Source organism: Taeniopygia guttata, chromosome Z (assembly GCF_048771995.1).
Source record: "Taeniopygia guttata chromosome Z, bTaeGut7.mat, whole genome shotgun sequence".
NCBI classification, from domain to species: domain Eukaryota; kingdom Metazoa; phylum Chordata; class Aves; order Passeriformes; family Estrildidae; genus Taeniopygia; species Taeniopygia guttata.
Window position 1 is genome coordinate 26,624,986 of NC_133063.1, and position 26,177 is coordinate 26,651,162.

The window sequence follows — 26,177 nt, forward strand, 5'->3', positions numbered from 1 at the left end:
TGTTGGAAGTCAAGTATGTGACTGCCATTGTCCAGCAAGCTATCATTTCCCAGATCCAGGTCTGGCATTTAAGTTATCTTGATAGCTATTGTTTAGCAAGCAGAAAAAGGAATGACCTTTTACTTCACCAGATACTCCTGAAACAAACCTCAAGGATTTAGGAAAAGAAGAGGTGAAAACAACCAGTAACGGGAACCCTGCCCTTGTTGTAATAAGGAAAGAGACACATCACAGCTACCCTTAGAGCTTGCATATTTATTGAACAAATCCTACTAAAGTAGCTAAAATACATTGGGTACTTGCATTATTAAAGATCACATTGTTACAAAAGCTTGCATTTTCAGCAGTACACAACTGCAACTATACATAAATGCCACAACTGCTGAATATTACTTCTTGCTCTATATACAGCACAGCAGACGTATCTATTCTATTGGAAATTAAAGTGTACCAGGAAAGGGATACAGAAGGTAGGGAAAGGAAAGAAATCTAGAAGTGCAGTGCATGCATTGGTATTTAACAGTCAGAAGCTAAGACAGTTCAGAACAAGGCCTGCCCTGTAAAAGGAATAGCTAAAAGACAGAATTATATAAAAAATTAAGGTGGGCTTTCAGACTGTGTCTAACACAACAACACTCCATGAGTAGATGATACTGCTTAGTTTTGTGGTTTGTGTTATTTTGTATTTATAGTAGTTTGGGAGCAAGAACAAAAATGTAAATTCCACATGTTGACAGTACTGTGGAAATGTACTTTTTCCCCTTTAGGACTTCTCTTCCCAGAAATTTGCTGTATTTTTCTTACTATATCCCCTAGTTTATGGATTTGAAGAAGACATTAAAACTTGTCCCTTCTGTAAAAAAGGCTTGTAAGAAAAAAAGACAAAAATCAAGAGATTTTGAGAAGTTGGTGGAAAATTATTGCTCATCTTTCTCCATAAGGTGGATAAGAGTCAGAAAGGAGACTTTACGAAAATTACAGTTTTGTGATTGCTCCCACTATAACTGCATGTTTGTGAGTGGACACTGATAGGGAATCAGTTCCTCACTTGTACACTATAAGTAGTTACTCACCTACAGCACTGAATAAGAAAGCCACACTGAAGACACAAGTAAACAAGTCAGTCCAATCTAAAGAACAACATTCAGAAAAACAAAGTACCAACACCCTCTCAGAACATGGAAATAAAAAATAACTCCATCAGAGCTACCTTGCCAAGGAGCATATTTAAAGTCCAAAATAGCACCATTCATCAGTGTCTCAAATCCCGTGGCAGCATCACGATCACTTACCACAAGGAAACCATGAGTTTCATACTACTTCTATACATCAAAAGAGTACATGGATAAAATATAGAGATATACAGACAATCGATGAAAATAAACTACTAGGCTTGTTACATCTAAATGAAAAAAAAGGGGGACTCTCAGCCTCTGCAAGAAGCAGTTTGAGTTGGTGGAAATGGAGAGAGTGGTTTACCGGTTGTGTGTGAGCTGTGGAGTTTGAGTAGTGAAAGACATTGCTGTGGTAGAACCAGGCCTGAGGGCCCACCTGTAATGTTTGTAAACATGGATTCACAGTGTGAAATTCTGAGAGCTTTCGCTTGAGTTAGAATGTTAAAAACTAGTTTTTATGGTACACGTTTGTCCACTGTTATTCTCTAAAGCAAGGCTCAGAGTCCCATAGTTTCTTCTTACATTTGATGATTTACACAGAAACAATTTCCAATATATGACACCATGACCTCATCAAACCCATACATCATATGTAATACGAATGGAGAAATTATGTTTAAAAAGAGTAGAGGTAATTGATTTTGCTGAAATGTTGTCCATAGCCGCTTGTTGGATCCAGGCGTGCCCCCTCTGCCTCACTTTTCTTGCGATTCACTTCCTTCGAGATGGGGAGATTTCCCTGTGGAGAGGAAAAAGTGGTATTAGATGTGCTTTGTTGGTGGGATGCTCCCTTCTCTCATCCTAAAGTTTCCATAGTTCCCTAGCTTTAGCTCATCTACCAAACATGACTGAAGCACATGATGCCACAGAAAACAAAGGGTTGTTTGAAAACCAGGAAGTTCTTGTAACATCTGAGAAAAACATTTCACATGGGGCATGAACAAATCTGTCCTAGCAGCAGCAAATGCAAAAGATCCAACATAAAAGTGCATCTTGTTTATGAAAGATCATCTTAATGCTACAAGAACTTTTTCCAGGTTAGACTTCTCATTTTTTAAAAAGCTTACTAGTTAATCAAAAAACATATACTAGTAAGTCACTTCTCTATATTCACCCATCAAAAAGAGCACACTAAAAACACTACAGTGTTTTCTTGTTCTGAGTAGGTACGTAAGTGGTATGCCATACGAGCCAGCTGCCTCAGATAAATCCTCATTAACCATACATTTTAATTGTGTCTATTCAGCAAAGTTTTTAAACAGTATTTAAATAAATGTTTTATTTTAAGCCTCAGAGTGAAGACTAAAGGCTAAGAACCTGCCTAAAGTACTTTGCTGATGATATGTCACTATGAGATAACTATGATTTGTTTAGCTAGTAATATATATTAAGCAAAGGAAAAATAAAATCTGTGCTTTTTATGTTTAAGTGGTCAAGAATTGTAAAGGTGTTTTATTGCTCATATTGTTTAGAACGAGTTTGTCACATAAGCTCAATACCTCTTTTTGTTTAAGAAATTAAACTTATCTTCTCCAAGTTCATTTTTTTTCTGATGTGAGGGTTGTGAATTTCTGAATTAGGAATTAAACACATGGCAGTTTCCCAATGACCAATAAAGTGCAATTTTCAGAAATTTTCCTTTCTTCAAACCCAGAATTTTCATTGGGATGTTCATACTTGCTACATTTACTTGTGTTGGGAATGAAGCCATCCCATGGCTCTCCTACTGTCTTTGTCACAGTTTACAGGATAAATTCTGCTTTTAGGTAGATGAACTCCCCATGGGGGTTCTGCTCTGCACACAGGAGCAGCTTTCAAGCTGAGCACAGAGCAAAATCCCTTCCTGGAGATAGCTGGTGACTGTTCCTTTGGGGCATCAAGAAATGGAGGAAAAGAGCAGAATTTGATCAGTTCACATGCAGAAGGGTAAGGAGTTGTAATGTATTTTTGCTAGAGCCAATATGGGTATTTTGCAAGAATTTCAAAATTAAAAATTAACATTTTAATTTTAGTGACTGTACAACATAGAGTAGTGTTTCCTCGCAGTACTCTAGAAAATTTCATCCCCATGATAATATTTTTACTTATTTTTGTTTTACTATATTTGCTACTTGTGCATCATTGCAGGATACAAAGGGAATACTAGAAACTTACACATGCAAACAGGCACATCACACAGACCAAAGGTCTGGGCAAATTTCCAAAAGCATTGTGTAGGGCAGTTCCTTTTCAGCTGTGAAAACAATCTCAGTCCTGAAATCCTGCCATACAATCATGAGATATAAAGTCCCATGTGACCCTTCTAGGTCTGGAAATAAACTGTCATTAACTGAAGCCTTTTCTATTTGCTGGTTGCATGAAAATAAAATTTAAAAAAAAAAAAAAAAAAAACAAAAAAAAAACCCACCAAAAAACCACCAAAAAAAACCCCACTTTTATCCCAAATAATAATTTTTTAAAATCTATGTATTTTACTTTATTTTTTCAGAAGTTTAAGCTGTTTAGCATTGAGTAGATAAAAGTGCTCATCTGGAGGACTGAAAACTTTCTGCCATTTTTTTCACCAATTTATCCCAATTAATTTTATTGTACAAATGAAAAAATTTCCAAAGATGCACAGCTTCTGGTAAAAATGATTCTCTGCTGGAAGCTGGACTATGTGCAATTAGTATTGAAGTTGCTTTTGAATGTCAATTGTGAAATAAAATTTGGAGCTAGTTCTAAAAACTGGTTGTTGTACCAGCACATGCCAAATATCTTCTGAAGATGTACATAAAGGCTAGGAAAAAAATTGTATTTTAAAAGCAAGAATCCAGTAACTTTAAAGGGAAAAAATATTTATAATATGTTTTGGCAAGTTGAGAAACTGTTATTCCTTCTGAGAAATTTTTATTTTAAGCTATGTACAGCATAAACCCACAGCTATTCCTAAATCCAATACAATGTAGCATTGTTGCTATGCTGCACATAGTGCACAACTTCATTTCTGTGCTTTGGGAGAAACTTTGTTTAATGATGAATGGCAACTTACTTAAAGCTTCTAACTTAAAATTTTGAATAAAAATCATCTAGTTAACACATAGCTGATTCATAAAATTAGCAAATTCATTTGGTGTAAGTATGACCCTACAGAGCACATTAATCTTGCTCTGGCACTGCTACCAGCTTTCTCAGCTGAACTTTTGGAATACTGTGAATGCTAAGAATCACAGTGCTGCCATATATGCTAGTTGAAAAACTGGCAGGCTGGCACATGAGGCTGCAAATACTCCATCTATAAACTTTAGAAATTCCATTGTAGAGGAAAAAAACTGTAACTTAAAAAAAAAAAAAAAAAACCCAAAAAAACCCCTGAAACTGAAACTTAATCAAAGAAATTTTCCATGTGTTCCCTTCTTTACTTACCTGCTTGAGCAAGTAATTGAAAGGGAATATGAAAATAAAACATGTACATCCTGTGGTTCTGAGTGATCTGTTATATTTCACTACTGAAATTTCATGTCCAGTTTCACATTTTTACACCAGTAATGGTAATAGAATAAAATCTTATTAAGGCTGTCTGGTGAGCCACATCTTCTGCCTTTGTATGTGGAACTTCTTGTCAAACTCACATGAAAAGTGCCATGCTTTGTATGCTTGTCACTCAAGCCAGGTAACCACAAGCAAGATACTTAACAAAACATAAGCAATATCACCCAGCTCCTCCTGCTGCATTATCATGGACTTTTTCATCTGCATTGCTAGAAAAGCATTGCCAAAATTAAGCCTGCAAAACTTAGATGTCAAGCTTGTAAAATTGTGAGACAAGCTTAAGAAATATGAGCCTTTGAAAATTAGTATATTTTTCTTCTGGTGTGCAGCCAGCAAGAGTCCATGTTTTCTGCAAGCCTGAAGGCTAAAAACATAATTATAAAATGAAAACCGAGCTCTTCAGTTAACTGCATGGTGCAAGGAGCCAAGGCTTTAAGAAAAACAGAGCAACATGAGACTCGTGATGAAATCAGGAGAGCTGCCTACTTTCTGGAAGTGGTTGTAAAATAAAATCCATTGAGTTTTCAATTTTAAATTTTCATCCCAAAAACTTTCATCCTAGCAAACTATTGTATGAAAGAAATCACATAAATAACTTTACCTTTGGAAATCCCCCATCCCCACGGCTGGTTGGAAAGATATTCTGGCTTATCCAAATCATTGAACCTGGCTGATAAACCTGTAGTGACATAAATATGTACAAGATTTTATTAGCAAAGAGAGATTCGCTAAATACAGCGGTGTTCCTGTGACAGACCACATCACTCAAACAAAGTCCAATGTCAGTAGAGCCTGGCCCAGAGAGTTTAATATTTAGTATGTATATTTTGTACCCATGACAACATCTGTCCCTAGACCATTCCAACTATATTGTTTTATTTTTATCTGCACTCAACAGGTGCTTAAAATATATATACATATATTAAAAGAGTATAATATGGGTATTTTTTACTATATCTAATAAATTCCTTATAGAGGATGTCTGTACTAATAAACTTGCTGAGGATATTGTGAGAAAATCTGTCCATACCCTTCTGTCAGAGGTCACTGGAAAAGGGCTGCTTAATGAAGTTCATTATCTTGGCTGATGACTGTAAGTGACAAGAGCACCACACCTTTGATATCCTTTCACAAATACTGGTGAAATAGAATGTATAACTTTGTCAGATCATTGAAAAAAATTATAATTCCATGATAGCTACCTGTACTTTCCACACTAAAGAAATTCTAACACATTATAAAACACATACAATAAAATAGCTGGCAGCAGGATTTAACAGTTAAGGTGCTGTCCTACGATGTCCACAGGAAAATATTTCTATGTAAAATGGGTAAGATCCAAAGCTGGGCACTGGCTACAGTAGAGGTTAAAGTGAATAAATACCAATATAATGCCTCTCAGCTTCAAGACGAAGATCAGAATATCTCTCCATCTCAGTCTCAGAAACACTGAAGTGGTCCGGAACAAGTTCTGTGCAATGCTAAAATTCTTAAATTTATTTTCTTGCTGGGTCTTTCTCCTGGGCTCTTGGTGTTGTGTGAATTGATCTCTTTCTGCATGATGCTGGGATGTCAAACTGTCAGTGTTTTGAGGCACTTTGGAAATCAAAACTTTGTTAGTCAGTTAAGTAAGTGCTGGGCCAGTTTTACTCTCTCTCTTGCTCCTGTGCATATATTGAAACATAAGAAAAGTTTTTGTCTCTGGGGAGGTGTGTGTTGACTATTAGCCGTCACAACTGGACTAGTTCTATCCTGGAGAAACTATTGGAAGAGTATTTAAATCCTCTTCTCAAAAGAAAATACTGAACTCTTCTATAATACAGAGGAGAAAGACACAGAGGAGAGATTTAAAATGCAGAGCCCAAGGCAGTGCCTGTATTGTACATTCTCCCATGCTTTTCTGCAGTACAAACAGTACTTTCTATGGATTAAAGCAAAGATTGTTTTTCATATCTGAGGTCTCCTACAAGCCAGTTCAGCTCTCTGTGTGTGTTTGACATAAAATAACCAATGTGTAGCACAGGGCATCTGTGAATTCAGATAATGCTCACTCTGAATATTTGAACACTTGAATGAAAGATACCAAGTAACCTCTGAGATTTTTCTGTTGCTATTTATAATCACTGGTTATTCATTTTGCAACTATGTCTTCATTTTATTGTGTAGACACACTTTCTGTGTGAAAACTCATGGTGGGAAATAGCAGTAGGAGCTCAGCTCTACCACAGGACACACTGTTCACATCGGCAAAGTATACAAAGTGTATATGGGAGGATCACAGAAGCATCAGAGTAGAGAATTAGTCATTATCATGAATACAAATGTCTATATTTTCCATGGAGTCTGAGATGTATCTAGGTTAGATTATAGGCCATGTTATCCCTATTAATAACCTAATAGGAATAAAATAAGCACCTGAAGTTAGATGAAAAAGAAAGGAATCCTCAAATTAAATTCATAAAAACTTGAAGGAATTGCAGTTTGTGGGTGGATTTTGGGAATGAGGCAGGAGGGAAAAGGTGTAAAGTGTAAGATGAGCTCACAGCTATGCTCCAGGGTTAAAAAAAAACCAAACCCCAAAACCTACCACCACCTGAAAAATACCCCACATAATTCCCAAGCTATCTTTCACAGTAATTCTCTGTTAAAAAAAAAAAAAAAATCAATAATACCCTTTTTTCTTCTTCAAAAATAAATACTGTAGGTCGTATTGGTAGATAATAATCACATGGACTATTTGATGACCCAATGAAGTGACGGTTCTGCTATGACTGTACCGGAGTCCTGAATGGACAAAGGACTTTAGGTACATGCCTTGAGAGCAATGCTGATAGGCTGGAGAATAATGGCTTGCAATCTGGCCAAGTGGAAAAAGATTCTTGAATGGAAAAAAAAAGATGCTGGTGTAGAGAAGTCCACTTTAGATTTACTGTAATTCACCAGAAGGAGGGAAAAAAAAAGGATATAAAACAAACCATGACATTTTGCTGTGCTTTATAAATGCAGAAGCTACTTAGAAGTTCAAATATACTGATAACTAGGGCATTAGAGAAACACATATAACATTATTTCAGTTATAGCAGCTCAAAAGTACTGATATAAATGCAAAATGAGCTATGAGAGAGGAAAGCAATGCTTCATTACAGAGTAGGGTGTAAAGGTTACAACATTCCAGCTGTTAGCATGAAGAAACACTTCTAAACAAATGCTTCCATTGATACACACAAAATCTTCATTTCTTAGTACTTCCTGTGTGACTGTTTTATGCAAGTGCAGGCTTGGTTTAAATAACCAAAGTATCAGGATTCAGAATGGAATTACTGAGCTTTAGGGGGGATTGAAAAGTACAGTTTCTGTAAGTCTGCATAATGCTGACTCACATTGATAGCCTCACAGTTGGATCATCATTAGCTAGACAGTTAAGCCAGGAAGCTTCATACATGAACCGTCAGATGTGAAAAGAGCTACCTGAGACACTGCTATGCAACAACATGCAATTCTGCCTTAAACATTGAGGCCAACTTCAAAACTGGGAATTATGGGTTCTCTATGAGTATGCTTTCCATTTTGTAGCCTCCAGTCTCCTGAAAAGATACATATAATGCAATTTAATGTTAAAGAAGAGCAAAAGTGGAGGCAAATAAATGCCTAGTCTGCTCACCAGATCTCTCAGATTCCAGAACTACTGATAATTTTTTGGGTTGTTTTAGCTTGAGTTTTTTTTCAAACCAGGAGGATTAAAAGCCAGTAGAGTCTACTTTATTCCTTTAGCCAACAGTCTGAGAAACTCTTTTGCTCTAGCTCTGTTTTACTGACATTTAAAAATTCTAATTTCTGGGGATTTTTTCAACTAAAACATGCTTTTTCAAAGAACAGTGGTAGGGGAGCACAATCTTTTGCCCAGCCTTAAAACAGGTACACAAAATAATTTTAATAGAGCTGAACTTAACATACTCTATTAGTCACATCAACATGCTAAAATTTATTTGGTGCCCACTCTTAATTCCAATTCACTAAGAGCGTCTTTCAGACATACATAGAAATCCATCAAGAGCCAAAAAAACCCAGATTTATGGCATGCTAAACTTACCAAAATGAGCATATTCCTGCTAAGCATTCCCAAGGTTTTTATCATTAAGAAACAATTGAGAAAATCCTTGTAATTATTTTTTCTATTTTTTCCCCTTTTTTTCTCCATGTGAACCACAACTGAATTCTTGTAATCACGTCTTATTCAGGATGTAGAGTGGTATTCAACTGCACTCTTGATTTCTTAACTAAAAGTTTATTGAAGAGCAACTGCTCTGGGGAAATCAGCAACCACCTTCAGATAACCTCTTTTTCTTATAAACCAATTTTGAGGCAGGGAGGAATGAAAACAAAAAGGAAATTATGTCAAGTACTGTAGATCCTAATTCCAAATAAAAAGTGACCATGTCCAGTAATTCTGCAGTAACCTACCTAAAGAAGGAAAAAAAAAATTATAAGAAAAAGATTTACTATATGGATTAGCAATGTAATAACAGACACAGATGGCCACATGCTGAGGAACATGGGAGTAGAATGATAAGAGGTGGGGAGAAGAAGGTAAGAAAGAGGTATTCTTGTTCTCTCTGCAGCACTAAAATGACATTGTGCAGCTGTGAGGACTGAGTGCCTAATCCAGAACAGAGAAAGGGAGAGAGGCCACCCTACTCCCGAGAGTGTGCTGCATAGCCAAAAAGGAACGCTGCTTCTCACTTCTGTACCTACATTTCTTTAAAATTTCTTAGTTGCCAGCTAGTTTGAGCTGTAGATGTACATTTCACAGCACATCCTACCATGTACTTCTCAATTCCCCCAAATGTCTCCCACTGCAGTAAAACAGCTTCTTTCTAACCAACATCCTACAATCACAATCCAAATGCATAAAAAATTTTACTGTGCCACTGCTTAAACACTAAATAAATAATTTTGTGAATGAAAAACTCACTAATTCTTTTTAAACCAAACTGGAGGGAAAGCTTGTGCAAGGATCAAAGCCTTTGCTTCAGTGCAAGGAGTAAACTAACGCTCCCATCCTCAGTAATTTATTTTTGAAACTGTGAGGGGAAATTTATGAAAGTACAAAATACAAATATCCACTGTGTTCCTAACCTAGCACACAAGATTTAATGCATATAACAACTGTGAGCTGAACAGATGCTGCTTTTTAAGATTTTAGTTGGACAGAAGTATTCTATCAATCACAGCTTTTATTTTCTAGATCTTCTGGAGAGGAGCAAAGCTACATCAAGAGTACTCATCATTACTCCTTATTTCAGTGAGTCCTTAAAGTTTTGAGGAGCCTTTGTTATATTTAGGAAGTTGTACTCATGATGAAACAGGAGGCTGCTGTTGTGATAGCCTAACTCTGGAACAGGCTTACTGAGGAAGACATCCCTATGGAAACAGCAGAAACCAAACTTGACCAAGTTAAAGTGCAACTTCCATCACCTTAACTTAATAATTAAAAAATGCTGTGAATATGTGATTTAACAGATGTGAGGCTTAACAATTTTGTGAATTTTTTTTGCATTTTTGAGTGTCTCTGCATCACGAGTCTGAGCCTCTGCTTGAGGTGCAGTGACAGTCATCCCAAACAACTTGACTTCATGATTTCAGTATCCTGTCAGGGCAGCAGATTTTTTGTCATCCTGGTTTTCACATCAGTGCCATGAACATCAAAAAAACAGTGGGGAAAACCAATAATTTACATTTCTTTCACTTGGTTAGTCCCACAAAGTAAAGGTTAGATAAATGGTTTGAGAGAACGGATGAAGAGTTACATCATGATTCTGCAGCTGGGATTGCTCCAAGTGGCACACCTTTGTGAGACTTTATCTGCCATTGCAATGATAATTAATACTTGGCAGTATATCAGCAGAACATGGCAGGACAGCTGTACACCTGAATTTGCCTTTGACTTCTCTGCATCAGCATCTTTTGATGTCTTTGCCTTTTCATGGGGAAGATATTACTGCTGCTTTTTATTCCTCCCCATCTGATGACTCAAACTCACAACCACATAGAGATGAAAAGGCCTAAATGAGACAAGTATGCTTTTCCTTGCATCTTCCTCTCCACACTGCAAATGAATTACAAAGTTTATTTATCAGGTATTTAGGGATTTTAGCAGTTCTTTTGCATCTCTGCTGCAATTTCTGTCAATTTCACAGAATAGGATGTCATTTGCTCCTTCCCTACACAGCATAAGTAAGTGACCTTGAAAAGCTTCTCCTACAAACCCATCGTCATCTGTTGTTTCCTTTGTTGTTTTTAAAAGTATCTATTCTTGAGGTTACACAGAAGCATCTGCTCCTATGCAGTCTCCTACCCTGGCTTATCTGTATCAGCTTCTTCAAGGGACTCCTTCCTGTCCTCATCCATATACAGGTTGCATGATTTATATGTGTATTTACAAATAAGACTTCTGCCCAATTCTTTATCCAATAAGAACCCCTCTACAGAAACTTCAGCTGTATTCTAACATATGTGATTGAATGAGCTTAGTTCTAGAAAACACTTTCTAACTTTCCCTGGGGAGGAATCCACTCCACACCAACTGAATGTGATGCAATTTTTAGGAAGAGAGGTCAATTTTCACTTTTCTGCAGCATTTAGGATCAATCCCGCTTGTGTGCTACAAGTATTCTGCTGCTTTTTTACTTTGTTAATACACAAAAATCATTGCAAAACATTGTTAATATTTACCATGCATACAAAGACTAAGAGAAAAAAAACCTAAGCAGTACATTGTGAACACGGTCATAAGTGGTCCTCCAACTTCTTACTGAATTAATGAATTTTACTAAGAGTAAACTATTACCAGAGTATTGCACTCTGTGAAAGAGAAAGAGTACATTTATTTCAGAGAAAATAAAAATCAAGTGTACATTATGTGGAAAGTTCCATCAAGCAATAAAATGGCTGTGAATGACTTTGTTCCTCCAGTAAATTTCTGTCTATGCTCTCCAAAACTGCAAAACATCCTAGAAATCAAAATAAGCAAATCAACCATCCAGAAAACCTAACTCAGAACCCAGTACAACCCCACATATTTATTTTGTTTGCCTCTGTACCACAGTAATTTTTGTTTTATTTTACTTAACATGCAACACACAGAAAAACAGCAACAACAAGGCTGAGAATTGAAATAATACTCTAGTTCTCAGTTAATCATATAGGAGTTTGTAATTTGCTCCTCAAAAACAATAAGGTAAAGCTTAATTAGTATTTGCACCTACACCTAATGGTAACTGCTGTACAAGGTGCGTAAGCAATTCTCTTGGTATAAACTCAGGTGGATACACAACAAAAATTGGCAACAAAAATTCTGAAAATATGCAAAGGATGCATAGTAGTTTTTCAGTAGTTTCATACATAACATGGACAAATTACTTGAGCTACAGAGGAGGAAGAAAAGGAGCATTGTCAGAGGCTGACCAAAATGTCTATTTAGTCCAGTGTCCTCATTTTATTGAGTTTTGATCTTAATGGAAAATCCAGCAAGAACAGTGGCCAGTAGCGAATTGTTAAGAATAGGAACAGAGGTAGACCAGAATAACAGTTTTCCTGTGTGCGCCCTCAGATCGGGCCCTCCACTCTTGGGGTACAAAAGTACACACTCTTGGGGTATACACCAGTCTCCAAAAATAAGTGTTTATGTCTTAAAATTTCCTATTCTAAATAATGGCCTGAATGCTGTAACTTACAGAAGGCTCAAGAGACTGCTTTGGACTACAAGAGTTTTTCTCCCACATACCAAAAGGATGAGCAGAAATTCAACCAGGGATGCTGTTCCCCAAATGCAGAGCCCTTCTTTCCCCTCAGGAGGTGCCAGCCCTTCCCCAAGCAGCATTTTGTAGGCAAGTATTAAAAAGCCCCAGCCATACTCTTGGAAATGGGAGAGAACCACCTTGTAGAGCCATTCCTTACTTACCTCAATAAAAGAAATGTGATGAGGGCAGCTGATTATTAACAAGTGCTTGAAAACACTGTGGTACATTCACCTGAAGCCTCCTTATTACCAGCCTCTACTAGGCAGATAGTGAATGCGGCTAAGTGCTACTCCAGACACAAAAGCACAAAATGCATCATGATGTTCTGGGGGCTAAAAGTAATAAAACATCTCTGGGTTCTGGGTCTCATCTAAGGAGCTGTGTAAACTCATACTCTTTTGTGATAGAGATTTATCACAGATATGCAGTCATTTTAAAGCAAATAAGATTTTTTCCTCTCCAACTTGACCTTTCTAAGGTAGCTCTGAGGTGTCAATATGTGCCTTCTAAACATCGGTGCTGGAAGAGGCCAGGAGTTCTTTCTGACAATGTGTGTATTAAAGCCAAGGTTTTCACCACCTCCAGCGAGGAGGTACAAATTTCTTAGAACTTTTTCTAACTTGCTTCCACCTAAGTGTGCCAAGCTGGTAGAGATAAACAGGTTAATTTTGTGTTTACAAAATTCTTCCAGAGACACTTCTTTCTGCAGGATGAGAAAATCCTATTTATTCTGAGGGTGGGTTGTTTTTACTTGTTTGTTTGTATATTTTAATACAGTGTTTGTAGAAGAAAACATCAGGAATCCTCCCAGCAACATGTACACAAGGATTCATTCAGTATTGCTATTGTGAATTTGCCAGACCAGAAGTCCAAATAGAATTGTATGTAACACTCAAACAGTGATTCAGACTATGATTCTACATTAAATGTTTGGAAAGAATATTTTTTGCACCTTTGAAGATTGTGCCCTCAATTAATATGGTTTGATGAGGTGAATAAATATTTGAAATAAAACCAAAATACAAATCGATAAAACTAATTTTATTAAAATATCCTGCCCAGTCAATGATGCCAGTTGAATTATGTTTATAAAGTTGTTCTAGAACTAGTAAGTGTCCTCATTTCCCCATCTCTTCAGCATATACAGTGATCAGAAATCAGTTATGAAGCAGCAGTATAGCAAAGTCAGGAAAAAAACTGAAAATATTGCTAGTGATGGCATTAGACCCCAAGCCTTAAAAAAACCCTATGTTATAGCTGTAGCATTACTAGATGTATATTCTTATTTCTGATTTTCCAAAATTTCAGTGTCTGAAAAAAAAATTAGTAAAGATTTTTCCTGGACTTTGTATTACATAAACCTCCCATTCCATGTGTCAACACAGCTCCATTCAGATAAAGTATGCTGGGACAGAGTAGCAAAATTTTAGCACCCAGAGTATGTTTATGACTAAGTAGAAACAAGTATATTAAAAGCTTTTGTCTTTTCATGTGCATATGAGCTCTGCCACTAAAATATCCGCAGTATCTATAGCTTTGGGCAAAAATTACTTTATTTTAAGATTCTGCTTTTCTACCTATAATCAAGTAAAGGTTTGTTTTCTGCTCAGCTGAACAGGTGGCTTGACAGAAGTATTGCAAAAACTAGTTTGTATTTCTGCTGATAAACTTTGTAAGTCGGAAAAGCGTTAATGCTTCCTGAGTTTCAGCAACCAAGTAGCACAGTGCAAACTACACTCAATGTATAACATGCACATTACATAAGCATACTAAAAAAGCACAATATACAGGTTCAGATGGCCAAAACTATTTAGCTATCATCCCTCACAATTACTTCTCTGGACCAAATCTGACAGTCCTGCAGGTTCTGTGTGGCTCTGACTTACCATAAAGGAGACTCCAATTCCAGTTCAAGTACCAGGCTTGGTAATAATCAACCAGGTTTGAGTTTTCACGTGCCAGACCAAGAGCTGCTTTTGTCCAGTGTGCATCTAGTAATAGGCTGGACAAAATGCCTCATTTCATTACCTTGCTTTTTTTTTTTTTTTTTTTTTCTCTGAGAGCATATAAAAGGTTCTAAATAATGTGTGCCTCTGCCAGACCAATTCTAGACTCCATTCTCCACAAATAATCCTAAAATTATGAAAAGCTGTTCTAGCCCAGGGGCACAGAAAATTACAGAATGTGTAAAGACACCTGCATGTAACTCCCTGGAAAAAGGTTAGTAAAGGTTAAACTGGGATGAAATTTTAAACACAAAATTTTCTTCATAAATATCTTCACCTAAAGTAAATAATATTATAAATTCCTCTACAAACTAGAAGAAAAAAACCCCATGCAAACAAAAAACTAAATGGGATGGTGATTCTTTTCTCTTCAACAAAATGCAGGCTGTCTTTTCTTTCCGTTTTACTTAAAAAAGAAGGGCCTCTCTCCCAACTCTTCTCACTCCTAAAGGTCATCATCCCCCATTTCTCTTTTCCTCCAAGTAAGACTATAAAACAGAAGGACTGTAAATGACAAAATATGACAGAATAACCTCAGAAGTGATGCAGTTCAGGCAGGGATGCAGGACAGGGAGCATCCAGCCCAAATGACCTACTTCCAGAGCCTTTTTGCTCTGCGATGACACAGCTACACTGTACAACAGCCAGCCCAGAGACTCCACACCAATAAGAAAGGCTGACAAGAAAGCCATCTCCCTGTGGTAAGTCAGGAGAAAATTAATCATTTGCTCTACATTACCTTCTGTTTACTTTCAGAAAAGTCAAAATTAAATTTTTAAGGATCTGTTGACTGATACACACATTTATTAGCACTGTTAGTTTAAATTCTTTAAGCACCATCACTGTGAGCTCCCAGAACTTAACTTAAAATCCACAAGAAGGAGAAAAGAACACACCTGAGTGTTTTGAAAGCAAATGAACAGATCACTTCTCTAACTGTCTAAAATGATAATCTGATTTCTTTATTTAAAAACTAATATTTACCATGACAAAAACAAACAAACAACACAAAACCCAACCCTTTCCTGGTTTTGGTAGGAGACTTCTTTGAGATCACAGAAAACTGGAATTAAGACTTCCTAACTCCCAATTTTTTAACATGCTCTTTTATTTAAATGATTGGATCCCTTTCAAGGATGGAAGTTTAAAACAAACTCCTTTTTTAAAATTCTTTTTTAGTTAGAATGTCTTGTTCCCCCCTTGTTAGCTAAAATTTTAGTTAATATTAAGTAAAATTTTAGTTTACATTTCATAACACTTAGCACTTGCCATTAAGGTAGTATATAGAAGTTCTAGCGTTTCAAAATAAAAGACCACTTAAGTCACCTCGGGATTTTATACATTGTACATAAATATAAAAGGCTGTTTCCACCTTCAGGTAAACACTTAAAGGAAATGCCTTATGCAGAAGTAAGGACAGACCTTCAAATGTCAAATGTTCTTGTGTAAAATGGCTTAAAACATCCATGAGTTAAAATTATAAGAATAATAGAAAGTGCACTCTGCTTTTCTGTTGCACTTAAAATTGAGGATATTATTATTAAACAGGTGGAAGAAAGACTGATTAATTAATCAGATAATTCTAATTCCAAGTCCAGGAAAAGAAGAAGAAGCATTGAAAATTAATGTGTTAAATAACTTGCTTTTACTGTTTAAAATTTTTAAGAAACATTTTATGAGAAAAGAAAATTAAGAAACTAAGAGAGTTAGACAGTGAAGTTAAAACAAGAACTCATTTGTTCTCACTGAACAAGTTATTCTAGTAATTTCAAATTTAACTGTAAGCTTAGCTAAATAATTAATGAACTTTCAGACTGGCAAAGGAGAAGGCCCTGTCCCCCTATTTTTTAACTTCATCTCAGTCTACTGAAACACAATAGCTAAATTTCAACTGACCAGTGAGAGCAGGGTAGAGCCTTTGCATATACTGTGATATTAAAACAAAGTAAGCACTTTCATCATCATGTATTTCAGTGTGCAGAAAGTGTTGATATGCAAAGAGTATATTCTGTAAATCAGAATGGTTAGAGAGATACTTGCAGTTAATACAAGAAGAAATATGCCAAAGACAAGTGTTTCCACTGCTGCAAGGAAAGTGTGTCACTGGTCTGAGTTAGAATTACATTCAGTGTTAGAATACCAGAAGTGAAAAAGTGGGGAAAACGGCTGGTGGTAGGAGAAGGGGTTCTGCCAAGTATCAAATCTTAAACATCCTTGCAACCTAATTGTACATTTTAATTTTTATCACAGAAAAAGAAGGGGAACTTTTAAAAACAGTTTAATGAGGTTTGTAATTATGTTACACTACAAAGCAAACAATGGGACTAGACAGGTGGGCAACAACATTTTATTTTTTGTGTTTGGATAGCTTTAAGTTGTATTTTATGTTCTGGCCCAGAGACTGGCTTTATAAAACTGATTTCATTGACTACTACAGGAACCTTGCTAGATTTATAGAACCATCTGCTGGTAGAAATCAGTGGCTATTTTATGCCTAACTAAACTTAAAATAATCTTTTGTTCCATAGATAGGCATATATTGCACATAGCAGCCTGCATAACATCTAAAATGTGGGCTGATTGTCACCTTGGTGTTGGTAGGAAAACAGTTGCCTTATCCAATATTCCACAGTTGTGTGAACAATATGTATTTTAGCATGATTTCTATTCACAGTTTAAGTGAATCATTTCCCTTTTAATTCCCCACCCCCATCTATTCATTTATACACGGATGAGCAAAGCACTTTGATGAAAGTAGGTTCCAGAATAGACTAAAACTCCAGAATTTGCAAGTTTATTTTTGCAGATAGGAATGATATAAAACAAGGAGCCAAAAACAAAAACAAAGTCTTTATAATAGAGTACATTACGTATTTGCTTATCTTAATCATTCTTTGATCATCACTCCTCCCCAGTATCTAAACAACCCCAAAGAACCAGACAAGGATAACATTAATGCAATTAGCCCAATCTTCATAAGAGTATGTCCCTCAGAACCTCACACTGGGGAAAATATTCTGTGCTGATGTACACCCTATGCAATGCTACTTAAACCATTGCTCAATACTAATTAACAGAGGTTTGATAATGATTTTATCCTGTAGCATCCAAAATATACTACATTTTTTCCAGTACATGTATTTAGATATGATTCTGAGACAGCTGCATCTTCAGGTAAGAATGAAAAACTGTCTGAACAAAATCTGTCTACTTTGAGCACTTTTTCTAAAAAATACTGTTACCTTTGTTCTCCTGAGTCTGAGACAGTCCTTCTCAGAGAATACCATTTTTACATGCATATCCTTAAAATCAGGAGTTTGTTAGCAGTGGTATCTCAGAATATAAAAAATTTGCTTTAATAAATAAAAATAGAAACACAATTAGCACTGAAGGAAAGAGGTTGCTGTTCATTAAACACATTCCAAACAAGTGCCTGTAAGTTCAGCCAGGTTTGAGGCCTAAACATTTTTTTCTAGAACAGATCTATGTCACAAAGAATGGTAGTGTTTACAGAAGGTTAACCTAGTAAGAAAATTTAGGTTGCACCTTATGTACTTCCCTGACAGACTGACATTAAATCTTTTTCACTTAGAAGTGCAATGACCTATTTCTTCGTTTTGGGAGAAAGATGTCAGGGTTGGCCTTACTGGATATTGTTTTGTCTGCATGTATTGCTACATGTGTTATGATGTGTATTTTTCACAATAATTTACATATTTCTTGTTTCAATTAAATAAGCCTTACTGCACAGAGACAGATTTCAGATTTTTATTCGAAAAATGCAAGAAAATAAAAGATCCAGCATAAGGAGCTTTTCAGAGTACATCAGTTATTGTATGGCAAGTCCTCATAGCCTCAAAAACTATGTCATATAAAGGTCCTATTTATAAATGAATATTGGGAAGAGGGAAATAAGATTTGTACTGACACCAAAAATGATTGATACCCTGCTAAAGCAACTAATTCTTACCATTTTTAGGTTCTGTTAAGTCTTGGGATTGCAGTTTCTCTCAAGTAGCACAAGGAGAACAATCTGAAAACAATTTTTAAAAAATTAAAAATGGAAAAAAAAAGTAATTCCAACTGTCACAATAGTTAAATGATATTTATTTGCCAGTCTAACAGTGTGTGAACCAAATATAAGCTTCAGTGGTTAAGATTAAAGTAATGCAAATTATTCTAACCACACATATGCTTATATATCACGTATCTCTGCACTTCAGTGGTCTGTAGGTTTAAATATAGGACAAAGGAATCCCTGGTACCTGGATTTGCAGAACCCTATGCTATTCTTAGCCCTAGGTATATTTCTGAAGAGCCCCACACATAATGGTTAACACAGGTAGAAATCAGTCAAGAGGACAAAAACCTGTCAGTCTATGTTTACTGTAATTTGTGGTCCATTGTTCCCAGGCATACTACTAAGTGTGGGTTTTTGCAATCAAGGAACCAGTATAACACAATGTAACAGCCCAGAGAGTAGGTATTTTTGGAAATGGCACTGCATTACATAACCTCCAGTTCTCTCCCTCTCTCTATTCCACACACACCCCCTATTTTAAACAGGGAGAGAAAAAAAAAAAAAAAAAGAAGAGTAGGTCCTACCTCATTTACCTTAAATTATCATGCTCTTAATGGGCTGAATTTGTAGCATATCTCCTTTATCAGCTTTCTTATAGAAACAAAAATTAAAAGTTCTCTTCTATTGATTACATATTTCTTACCTATAGCATGTATGTATGAAATATAATTAGGCATGAGTCATATGTTTACACAAATACACACACACATATAAAGGATTTAAAACTGAAAATGCATATATCCATAAATATACACAGAAATGTTTGAAAAAAGTACATGTTCAGCAAAACATGGTTTGTTTTGGCTTTGTTGTTTTGTTTTTGTTATTTTTTTCCCAAAAGAACCACCCAAAATTTAACTGCTGCACATGCAAAAATGCAGAAGGCTGTTGCAAGAATGACTGCTTTCTAAAAATAAACCCCAGCAGCCTGAGAGGAATCCAGTGTCAGGGCGGAGAAGAGGGAGATTCGTTTTACAAGGGAGAAGAAAGGAGACGATAAACCTGTCCTAGAGCCTTGCACGCATGCTAACAAAGCCAAGTGCATTAGGTTCAAAAATGCATTTTGGTGTTTGCGGAGTGCAAAACCCAGAAAAAGGAAAATATTTTAGAAAATCACTTTTCATCTCCCCTTGTATGTGTACAGAAAAATCCTCAGCCTAGAAATCCAGCCTTAAAGCACAAAGACAAAGAGTTAGACATATATACTGCACGTTTTCTCATTTTCCTTAAAACAGCCTGTTTGGAAATGTGCACCGAGAGGGGAAAACCAAGCTGCAGCAAAGTCCGGCTAAGGACAGAAAGAAATCACAAAGAAATGAAAAGAAACAGAGAAACACAGAGAGAAGAAAGCAGAAAGGGGGGAAGAGGGAGGGAGAGAAAGGGGATTAACTAAAAAAAAATAAAATTCTGTGGATTGGAATTGCATATACTTACAGACAAAAGCCCCCGCTCCCTGCTCACTTTCTGTCCTTTCTACATGATCTGAAACACAAATGTGGATTACAAAAGGGCAGCATGCTACAGAAGGGAATTTATAGTTGGGGGAGTGGAGAGAGGGTAGGGGGTGTGGGTAAGAATGACTGCACCTCTTCCAAAGTGCAGCCTCGGAGAAAAAAAAAAAAGAAAAAAAGGGGTGGGGGTGGCTGGGGGAAAGTCTCTCTCTCTCACCCCCGCCCCCCTCCCCCCCCCTCCCTCCGCCCGTTCCCTCTCCCGGCTGGGTTTTGCTTGCCAGCGCTGGTTATATTGAACAATGAGCTAATTCTGATGGTAGCTGGCCAACTGCCAGCTCCATGCCCCCTTTACACACACACACACACACACACACACACACACACACACACACGCACGCACACACTACCCCTGCCCGCCCGCCTCCCCCCGCACGATGCTGCAGCGCCAGACTGCTTAGTCTGCAATAATCCGCAGCCCCGCGTTCCCCCCGCTGTCTGGGAGCCCCAGGGCAGCGCCCGCCCCGCCGGCCGGGCCCGCTGGGGCAGCGCCGGCTGCGGGGAGCGGGGCGGCGGTGCGGGGCGATGGTGCGGGGCGATGGTGCAGGCAGCGGGGCGGGCAGCGGGGCGGCGGTGCGGGCAGCGGGGCGCGCTGGCTCCGGGCCGCGGGGATCCCGCACCGCTGGGCGGCGGCCAGCCCGGGCGGGGAGCGCGGCCAGCGCGCTGCGCAGCGCGGAGGGAGCGGCGGGGAGAGGAGAAGGCAGAGCGCAGCCACGAACTGTAATAATAAACCCTGCAAAGGGCATCTGAGGAGAAGGGAGGGAGGCGGAGGCAGCCGCCCGCCCGCCGCTTTGCCTCGGCCGTGCCTGTCTGGGAGGGGAGAAGACGGTGGGCGGGGAGGCCGGGGAGCGCCGCGGCACGGGCGGGCGGCGCGGCCCCGCGGGGCCGGGGGCGCGGGCGGCGTCCGCAGGTGCGGACGGGGCAGCGCGGGACGGCGCCACCGGCGCTGCCACCGGGGCTGCCATCGGGGCTGCCATCGGGGCTGCCATCGGGGCTGCCATCGGGGCTGCCACCGGGGCTGTCACCGGGGCTGCCATCGGGGCTGCCATTGGGGCTGTCACCGGGGCTGTCACCTGCGACTTTCGGGGGTCACTTGCGGCTGTCCCCCGTCCCTCCCCGGCCCCCCGGGACCCCTCCGGCTAGCTGTCCCCTCAGGGGACTGGGGTTTGCCGCGGTCCCGCTGCACTGGGCTCACCAGGCAGCGGCTGGGTTTGCACGGTCCGAGCGGCGGTGCGCCTCAGTCGCCGCAAGGACTCGAGATAAAGAGACGAAGAGAGGTCAGTTGTATGCAGTCCAGAAAGATTGTATTGCCTGAACAGTTGCAGGGACAAAAGACCCTGGGGTACTGCCCAGATACAGTTTTATACAGCAAAATTAAGAGATAAGGTCTAAACAATAGAGACAGTGCTCAGTATGGGCTCATCAGAACCTCCCCATGGGTCAGGTCCAATGGGAACTGCTCAGGGGTGGGGAGAAGGGGGTTTACATAAAGATGCTGAAGCGAAACTTTCCCGAAACAATGGGGCATACATAAATGTATCTTTTCCTCATACCTAAATGTATCTTTTCCTCAGTTTCCAATTCCCAAGGCCTTTCTAAATCCCTTCCTCCACACTACCGCGGCAGCGCGATAGCAACAGTCACCGGGGCTGCCACCGGGGCTGTAACCGGGGTTGTCACCGGGACTGCCACCGGCGCTGTCACTGAGGGGTCGCACCGCGTTTGCAGCAGCGGGGTCGCACCTTGTGGCTCCCCAGCGCTACGCGCAAGGACGGGGGACAGGCGACAGGGACAGACGAGCGGTGTGCGACAACGCGACACAAAGGCTCTGCTGGGCTCCCGCTGCGTAGGCTCCAGGAAAGGGTGCGGGGAAGGGACAGCGGATCGACGGAGGGACGCGCACAGAGCAGTGCACTGCTCCACGGTGCCCCTCCCTCAAATGCTGTACAGGGATATGCAGCCAAAAAAAATTAGAGAAACAGGTGGTAAGAAGCAGATTCCCTGTTACACCGCAGCATGTGCAGGTATCTTCCTCAGAGTAATATGTCCATGGCAAAAGAGATTAAGAAGATGTGAAATCATTCATGATGCAGGCTAATAGAAGATTAAGCCTTCTCTTTCAGGCCTAGGTTAAGCAACTAACCTTGTTTTTCAAACAGTATTTGACTCCCCATAAAACTGTGTTATTCTGTGGTCCACATAGGGTTTCCATTTGTTGAGTGCAAGCAATTGGCTAGCATGTCTCTGCCCCTTCCTGAACAGCTAGTAGCAATGCTTTGCAGGCCTGCCAGCCTCAGAAAAATTCAGCAGCTGGAAGGGTGAAATATGGGACATAAACAACCCATATTTAAACCCCTGGTAAGCTGCAATAATAATTCTAAGTTTAGTGTATTAGGATCAGACCATTTGCCTTAAAAATACAGTTACTACTGCTCATGTCTGTTCAGCTGCCTACCTCCTCCACAGATTTCACCCATCAGCTGTTAAGACTGGAACATATCAGAGCTTGAATGTTTAAACCTTATCTGGAGAGAATTATTTAATTTTTTAGGGTTTTGGTTTTTTTCCTGAATAACAAATATGGGTCCAGTGCAGGTAGCAGGCCCTCATGGCACATGCCCAGGTATGAGCAAAGGGTTCCCTTTGCTTTTGGTGAATCTTCTAACCTGTAGAATATATGTCCTAGCTCGTGAAATGTCAGGGATTCACCCCTTGTAGAGATTTGGCACCGTGGAATGAAGCTAGATACCAAAAAGCTGACTGTGGAAGGTGGGAAGCTTGTGCTGGTGAAGCCCCCAAGAGGCTGAAGTGGACAATGCTGTTCTCCAACACGGAGGAAGGGATGAACAGATTCTTTTAGGGATACATGGCAGAATAATGGTTGCACTAAGTCATAGTTGCAACTGAAGGGTTTTATTCTCAGAAGATTAAAGATAACGTTCTATATTATGACTCCCATAACTGAATTTATTGCAATCAATAAATCGTGTGATATAAAATTTCTAATACAGCTTAACTTAAAATTTTTCATCACCTATATCCTAATTTAACTTGTAATTTCTATTCACTTGGACTCTCTGCAGAGAATTTCCTGAAAAGCTGTGGAGAAGAGAGATATAAACTCCCAGCTGGAGCTGTCGTGTCTTTCTCCATTCCCTACTACCTCAAAACAACATGTGCCCAGTTTCCGCAATCTATCTGTAGTCCATCCTCTGTAACCCATTTGAGAACCTAAAATTCACATCCTAAAATTCCTTCTGGAATCTGGAACCAGCAAGAATGGCTGTAGGTAGGTGTAAACATCCTTCTGAGCCCTTTTAGCCTTAATCTTCTTTCTAATGACCTGGTTTTGTAGCATGGGTAAGCAACCTGCTTTGCTGTGCTGTGTGTATGTGACTGCATGTGAAAAGTTATACCTGTTTGCTGCCTGTCACAAGCTATGTTGCTAGTATCTGCTCCAAGTCAGCACTCTCTAGTTTGGCTGTAGTGTCTGCAGTTTTCTTTTTCTTAGCCAGCTTCCTTCAGCAGCTCTGATGGAAAGTGGAAGCAAAGGTTTAGCTATTAAGAGGAGTCAGAGGGCAAAAGCCTGCATGGAAGAACAGAAGGAGGCTGTTTGGCCTCATTGTGAAGCAGGAAGAGTTTTGGAAATGCGATTACACATCTAAATTTAGGAACACAGAAGCCTATCATGGACCCCTGGACAATGAGGTAGAAACCGAGAGAGGTTAAGAACCAATTCAAGCAAACTGCTAATATTGAACTAAAATATCTTTGGAAAAACAAAAACCAAAAACCACTTTACTGAAATTATTAGTCAAGAAGTAAATTTTTTATATTAGATCTTTGTCAAAGTGAAAAGAGCATGAGGATGCTGAGAAACACCCAGTATGTGAACAGCCTATTAGGGGAAAGTGCTGCCCTTTCTAAAATGCTCTGTTGTAGTGGAAATCTTTTTGCACCTGCAGCTCTGGCCTTCAGCCTGGCTGGGAATACATTGACAACATTCCAATGCTCTTTTAGTCTTTAATCACTTCTCTAAAACTTCACTATTACAAATGTGACACTCAGGTAGATTGTCCCTCTGTCCTCGGGAAAATAGGTTTAACCTCAAGCCTGATTGTTATACCCTATGGTTACCAAAACCAGTCTGGCTTTGTTCTGCAGTCAATTATAGATACGGAGAAAAAGTTTGCTCCTTTTACTGCTTCTCATCTTTGACAATTCTGTTTGATTCCTTTTCTCTTTATTTCTCCCTTTGTTCTGATTTATAATCCCTAAAATTAACTCCTGACCTACAAAGTATTACTGTTATACAAATAACCTAAAATGGGCCTGCAAAGTGAACAGAGCAGACCAGGCCGTTGTGCCTGAGGAAAAGGTAAAAGCAGCAGAACAAAAATTTACTGTTATAAAGCAGCTGAGAAACTTCAAGCTTGTAATGAATAGACCTAAAAAAGTCACCAGAAAATCACTCTGAAGTTGTCCTTTCCAATTCTGACAGGAACCAGAGAACCTGTGTGCTGCAATTCCCAGTTTTCTCACCTCTGTCCTTCAGCCATCCGATTCCAGCACTGTGCACAACACACAATACTGGCAAGACTCTGGTCTGGAAATCCATCAGACTCAAGCCTGCTAGAGGTGTTTGAGAGCTGCCTGGTGCTGTGATGTGTTGGTTTGGAATTCCCGGGAGCACCTGAAGAAGGAAGGTGTTTAGAAGGTGCACAAGATTCTGGGTGCAGGTGATATCTTGGCAACTAGAACTAGATCATGCACACAACTCATTGTAAACCCAGCCAAACCCCAGAATTCAGTTATATTTGCTTGTAGCTTTTGTGAACATGCAGTTTCCATTAAGGATAGCTGCATCGCTCCATTACTTTCATGGATCAGTCCTAAAAGCATCACAAAGAAACTCACCACATGGGTGAAAAGATAAAACATATATTGACAGTTTTCCTTTCTTTCAAATTCTTCAATCACTTGTGCTATTCCTATTCTTAAGTTCTATTTATCAACATATAAATCTGAGGAGGAAAGTGCATAAAAAAACTTGGAAATATTTAAAAAACTGTAAAGAGGGCAATGTGGATTATAAACTAAGTATAAGAAATGATGTGTGATGTTTTTTGTGGCAACAAGATGGAAGTTAGAGTGGAAGATTGTCCATCAGCTGATACTTTAAGAAGACACAAACTGTGGGTTTCATTTTCAGCTTAGTTTTCTGGGAGCTGGATTCAATGGGTTAGTTTTTAATGCATAACCTCCAAATTTATGAGAGTTGTTTTCATTTATTTTTATTACTAAACAAAATCAGCTATGCATAAATAATAGAAGAAACCAAGTTATCTTGAAAATTTCCAAATAAGGACAGCTTGGAATGGAAGGACCACACACCAGCTGCCATACGAACGGGTTCATATTTAACAACCTGAAGTTCTTCACATTTCCAGAGTGAATTATTGGTTTAACCTCTTGTAGCTCCTCTGCAATGATGGCTGACAGTGGACACTTGACAGCAAGATGTGATCTGAAAATATGCAAAATACTTAAATAATATAGCAGAGGGAGGGAAATCGTGGCAAGGCCTGGACAGTTAGATTTGCCTCCCTGAGTGCATTGAAGCTACCTACATGTATAGAGTTAAGTACCCTGCAAAGGTTAAGCATGTACAAATTAAAGTGAAATTCTATCAAGGAAACTTTGTTATGGACTGAAATGAAGTGAGTTCTTCCTTTAGACCAGACAGAAAAATAATTTAAGAGTATTACAGGAGAAAAAGTTGTATGATTCAGAGTCTTTGGAGGGAAAAAAGTTGAGCAAATTTCTGTCCTGAGACACAGTGAAGTGAGTAGAGCTCCCTAAGTGACAGTAAATGGCTCAAAGAGCTGCTGTTGAAGGGAAGGAAAAGACACTGGTGCTGATTATCTTTATTTTGTCCCAGTCCGTACTAGCTCATGATGCCCACCTTTGCAGTTGTGCACTTGGAAAACAGCAGCCACAATAACACTAGGTGCCTAAGAGTTCAGGTGAAGTACTTCTTTGGACTTGCAAAACAAAAAGCAGAAAAGAGTGACAAT

General features: G+C 39.0%; 3 long non-coding RNA genes across 3 annotated transcripts; 1 reads left to right on the forward strand and 2 right to left on the reverse strand.

The window, feature by feature from the left end:
* Positions 1-235: 235 nt before the first annotated feature.
* Positions 236-20,263, reverse strand: NREP (neuronal regeneration related protein). Its single transcript, XR_012052721.1, has 4 exons — positions 20,027-20,263; positions 18,482-18,544; positions 5,308-5,385; positions 236-1,914 (listed from the first exon to the last, which is right to left on the reverse strand). It is a non-coding gene; the product is annotated as a neuronal regeneration related protein (long non-coding RNA).
* Positions 10,263-18,475, reverse strand: LOC121468107 (uncharacterized). Its single transcript, XR_005978078.2, has 2 exons — positions 14,392-18,475; positions 10,263-11,716 (listed from the first exon to the last, which is right to left on the reverse strand). It is a non-coding gene; the product is annotated as an uncharacterized lncRNA (long non-coding RNA).
* A 22-nt stretch (positions 20,264-20,285) lies between the features above and the next one.
* On the forward strand, positions 20,286-25,210 carry LOC115490963 (uncharacterized). The gene is made up of 3 exons (XR_012052722.1): positions 20,286-20,820; positions 23,184-23,389; positions 24,602-25,210. It is a non-coding gene; the product is annotated as an uncharacterized lncRNA (long non-coding RNA).
* Positions 25,211-26,177: the final 967 nt, after the last annotated feature.